General features: G+C 42.4%; 2 protein-coding genes across 3 annotated transcripts in view; both read left to right on the top strand.

The window, feature by feature from the left end:
- LOC116870034 (histone H2B type 1-M) overlaps positions 1-4,275 on the top strand; it is a 39,000-nt gene extending 34,725 nt beyond the window's left edge. The window contains exon 2 of the mRNA XM_032861739.1: positions 4,261-4,275. The gene's annotated coding sequence lies outside the window, so the exon portion shown is untranslated. The remainder of the gene's footprint in view (positions 1-4,260) is intronic.
- The window catches only part of LOC116870028 (histone H2B type 1-A), a 384,027-nt gene extending 379,719 nt beyond the window's left edge, over positions 1-4,308 (top strand). The window contains exon 2 of one of the 2 annotated variants that reach the window (XM_032861727.1): positions 4,261-4,308. The gene's annotated coding sequence lies outside the window, so the exon portion shown is untranslated. Of the gene's footprint in view, positions 1-2,526; positions 2,594-4,260 lie in introns of those variants that run through there. The other variant, XM_032861726.1, reaches the window with a different exon arrangement.
- Positions 4,309-5,143: the final 835 nt, after the last annotated feature.

Here is a 5,143-nt window from a genome sequence, read left to right on the forward strand (position 1 = left end):
ACTCCTAACCAGCTACCTGCACAGCAAATCTCCCATTCATGATGCTTTTAGGAATGTCCAACAAAACTGACAGGTGTGGGGGGGGGGGGGGAATTAAAAGTGACAATAAATACAATAAAAAGGAAAAACTACACAAAATACTTTGGTTTATGAAAATACAAGAAATTAACAATATGGAAAAACAAATTAATAAAATTTGCAGTTGGACAAGAAGTTAAATTGATAGTTTTCAAAGGTAGAATTTGAATTGATGAACAAGTCATACTTAAAAATAACCTACCATGTTCAAAGTGTAAGGTAACATATTAAGAGGTAGCGAAAAGACATTTTATTTTATTTAAAGATTTTATTTATTTATTTGACAGACAGAGATCACAAGTAGGCAGAGAGGCAGGCAGAGAGAGAGAGAAGAGGAAGCAGGCTCCCTGCTGAGCAGAGAGCCCAATGCAGGGCTTGATCCCAGGACCCTGAGATCACGACCTGAGCCGAAGGCAGAGGCTTTGTCCCACTGAGCTACCCAGGCGCCCCCCCAAAAAGACATTTTAAAAGAAGAAATTAGCATAATTTAGTCAGGAAGGCTTATTAGATCCTTGACACATATTCAATTGTACCATGGCAATAATTCAGAGTATTTCTTATAGATCAGTCATTCGATAGGTAGTCACTGAGTGTCTCTGGGCCAGACACAGGCATGGGCACTAGAGATGTAAAGAGAGATAAGGTCGTTCTTGACCTTCTGGAGCCCTTAGGTTTGTAGACCATCAAGGGAAGTTACAGCTAATTGCTTACTGTTTTTGTTTGTTTGTTTTAATATCATTCATTAAGACCTAAAAAAGTGTTTATCTTTGGGGCACCTGGGTGGCTCAGTGGGTTAAGCCTCTGCCTTCAGCTCGGGTCATGATCTCAGGGTCCTGGTATCGAGCCCTGCATCGAGCTGCATCGGGCTCTCTGCTCCGTGGGCAGCCTGCTTCCCCCCTCTCTCTGTCTGCCTCTCTGCCTACTTGTGATCTCTCTCTCTCTGTCAAATAAGTAAATAAAATCTTTATTTAAAAGAAAGAAATGTTACAAAAATGTTTATCACTCTTTGGAAATATACTGGCAGATTAATAGATTTGGGCTTATATGGGAATTATAAAATTAAGCAAATATTCACCCAAATATTTGAGTAATAAACAGAATAATTAATACTAATATCATTGTGACTTAGTATAAAGTTAAGGAACAGTCCCATTAGCCTGTCCTCATGTCCAACATCAACTGCAAATTTGATGGGTCTCCAAAACCATCTTCATATTTGGTAATTGTTTAAATGGCTCACAGAATTCACTAAAAGTTATTACACTCAAGGCTGGGATTTATTATGTCAAAAGAATACAGATTAAAAATAAGCTAATTTCATTCCTGTGTGGAATTTTAGGAAACAAAACAGAACATAGAGGAAGGGAAGAAGAAATAAAATAAGATGAAAACAGAGGGAGACAAACCATAAGAGGCTCCTACCTCTAGGAAACGAAGTGCGGGTTGCTGGAGTGCGGTGGGTGGGGGATGGGACGACTGGGTGACAGGCATTAAGGAAGGCACTTGATGGAATGAGCATTGGGTGTTCTATGCAACTGATGAATCACTAAATTCTACCTCAGAAACTAGTAATACACTATATGTTAATTAAATTCAATTTAAAAAAATTGTTTTTAGTATATGTGCTGCCGAAGAGGGCACAAAAAAAATTTTGTTTTTAAATAAGCCAAGGTAAGAGGCACATGAACAGTGTCTCTAAGGGGTCCCAACTCAGAGCTTTTAGTAATCCTTTTCCTTTGTGGGTGTGGGGAGTGTTAATGCCTCCTGCAACACAACATTACCACAACACAATACACATTGCCAACCACAGACCTTTATCATATGAACATGGTTGACTGTGGACTGTCCACGTGCATGATCTTTTAGCCCGCAGTCCCTCTGCAGGTAGTCCCGAGGCCACATGGCCCAAAGCTCCCAACACAAAGGACATTATTACACTCTCCCATGCAGCCCAAGGCCTCTTCCTAAACAGATACTCTCATGCTGCAGGAAATTCCAAGGGCCCAGACATCACCTCCCAGCAAAGGACAAAGGCCACACCTTCCTTTGGATAACATTCCTGCTTTACCACACACATAGTCCTAAGGAAATCCACATTTTTATGAGTTAGATATCTGTCATTGACCATAACTTGAATTCTCCAACTATTTGCTTTTTTGATGGTTCTGTCCCATAGTTTTGGCTATTTAGATCAACTGTGAACCCATAAGTTTTATACTAAGCGCTTTTTTTTTTTTAAGATTTTTTTTTTTTTTTTTTTTTTTTTGAGAGAGAGAATGTGAAAAGAGAAGGTCAAAGGGAGAAGCAGACTCCCTGTGGAGCTGGGAGCCTGATGCAGGCCTTGATCCTGGGATTCCAGGATCATGACCTTGATGGAAGGCAGTCGCTTAACCAACTGAGCCACCCAGGAACATTCTTACTGAAGGCTGTTTTTTGTACTTTATTCAGGTGAACGGCTTCAGCAGTCTCCTCCTTGACTTATACTCCCAACTGCCTTCCAAACCCTGGCTGCAGTAAAGAAGACTGAGGAGAAGTGGATTGATCATGTTGGGGGAAGTTCTGAGTTCCTGACCTTCATTTTGCTCGCTTGAGTGCGTGGCGCTACACGCGAAAAAAGGCTCTCTTTGCTTTACTTGAACAGCAGCATTTGAGTGACTTTTCCTTTCATAACCGTGACACCTGCTACCATGGATAGGGAACAGGAATTGTGGAAAAGTGAAGGACTAATGTTTTAGAATTTTGTCTAAAAGTTTAACCATGAAGGTTAAGCTGTGTTTCATAAGTACAAATCAGTATGTCTCACATCCAAGTTATGGCTACTTTTTAGGAAAGACGAAGGAGCATAGGGGGAGAATAAAGGTGAGAGAAATGGAAAAAGACTCAGAAAAAAACAGAAGCAAATGGCTACTATGAAAGGAGAGACAGAGCCTGAAGACCCAAGAGAAGCCAGAGAGTGCTAGTCGGAGAAAGCTGAAAAGGAAAAGAACAAGATGAGGGGATAGACCTTGTCATGTCTGGGATGCTTCATCTGGGTGTACCACCTGTTACACACGAAATACTCCCCACATTTCTTGGGTGTCGGGGTGAGTGGATTACAACGCTACCACATCTGGGACACACTCTCTGACCAGCCCAAGTAAGATGGCGCCCTTCTATCCCATTCTTGTTGTTCATTCTTCATTACACTTAGCAAAACTGATAAGTATTTGTGTATTGTTTGTTTCCTCTTTCCATTCTCCAGACAGTATGCTCCACTGGTACGGTTAGTCTTTTTTGCTGCTGACTCCCTAATGCCTAAGGCTGTTCCTGGCACACAGTGGGCTCTCAATGAGGTTTTGCAGCAATTGTACCTTATTAAAGTACACATATACTATAAGAGCAGGGATAGAGGCCCGAGGAGAGTTGTTGCAGTGGTTCAATACACTTAGTGACTCAGCCTTTTGGAAGCTTATTTTCCACATCTATACAACAATAACAAAATAATTCTAAGAAGTAGTATACTATTAAGGATGAAGTGAGATAAATCATGTAAAGTTCTTAAAATGCTTATGGACATTTAGTATACATTTAACAACTGTTAGCAACTACTGTATTTTCTTTAGTCACTGAATTAAAAGGACAATCAGAGTAGTCAGTTCTTCTCAGGCCAAAAACTAAGGAGAAATATGAGCTTTGAATGCTCAAATCCCAACTCAAAAAGTATATTTGGGGGATTTGGAACAATCATCTTGTTCTGGGATATCTGTTGACTAAGCATGGTTTGAGACATTATCTGTTCATGCTAAAGATGACTAAGGCATAGGTAATATTGGAGTAAATAGCTTATGAATATGTGTTAAAAGAACTCTTTCTTGTACATCAAATATCAATACTGATGGCAAAATGGTATGGAAGAAATAAACCATTTTTATTTCTTCAATTATAGGAGAGAGATGAATGCAGAGAAGAAATGAATGCAAACAGTAATGGAACATGTGGATGAGCTCATAAAATTTATGAAGTATAAAAGTCTGATCTGCCTGAGAATGATTGATTAGTGTGTATATCCTGCTCAAATCTAACCCACCATGGTTTGTTTTAGACTGATTCATCAGGAGAGCCTAAACAGCCTAAATAAAAGTGTTTTAGCATTTTCACTGTGGTTTTGCTCTAATTATAAAAATAGAATTTACTTCCTTACAGGCCCAGCGACTGGGAATTTGTTATTTACCACGAGTACCTTTGATGGAGAAGTCTAAGTGAGGGCCACACGTCTGTAGAGGAGATGTTATGAGTACTAATATCTGGAGACATATAATTCTGCATTCAGTGTTAAGTCCAATCCTCCTAGATCTCGCCTTTCCAGACATACAATTTATTTTTCACTATATCTTCTGGCGTCCAAGTCTGAGTGGGTAAGACCTAAGCCCTGTGGAAGGTAAACAGCTTGGTTTAGCTCAGCTGCCATTGGCGGAGTCACCCCCAGCATCGGAACTAAGGGAAACACGATACTTCAAAGCAGTCCCAAACTTCAGCGTGCACCCAAATCACCTGAAGTAGTCTGTAAACTACTGGGCCCCACCTCCCGGATTCTGACCCGCTAGATCTCTAGCAGGATCCGATTGTTTGCGTTACTCTATTACCCAGGTGCTGCTGATGCTGCCGGTCCGGGGACTCGCGCCAGAGAACTGTGATTTCAACCAAAAGAGGGGATTTCCTTGAAATACTAGTACCAAACACCAACGCAGTCACACTCCGGTGTAAACTGACTGCAAAGTCCTACAAATTGGCAGCGGCCATTAGCCACCCTCCGTGCCCGCGCAGGCGTGCAAACTGCCCTGCGCGCCGACAAGCCCCGCCCCCTCACCGCTGACTCCTGGCCGCGCTCTTCACACCGCTCCCTCATTGGGCCGTTTTCCGCACGCGTCCCGCCCATTGCCCCAACGAGCCTTACATTCCATTACGTCCTTCCGGCTCCCCCGCGTGGTCGCGCGCCTTCTGGCTGCTTCCGGTCGCCTTCGGCTGGGCGGATTCCCGCGGCGCCCCCTGCTGGTGCGCAGAGGCTGGTCACCCGGGCTCGCGGAGC

The sequence above is a fragment of the Lontra canadensis genome, unplaced genomic scaffold (genome assembly GCF_010015895.1).
Source record: "Lontra canadensis isolate GAN:19392208 unplaced genomic scaffold, GSC_riverotter_1.0 scaffold21, whole genome shotgun sequence".
Lineage (NCBI taxonomy): Eukaryota > Metazoa > Chordata > Mammalia > Carnivora > Mustelidae > Lontra > Lontra canadensis.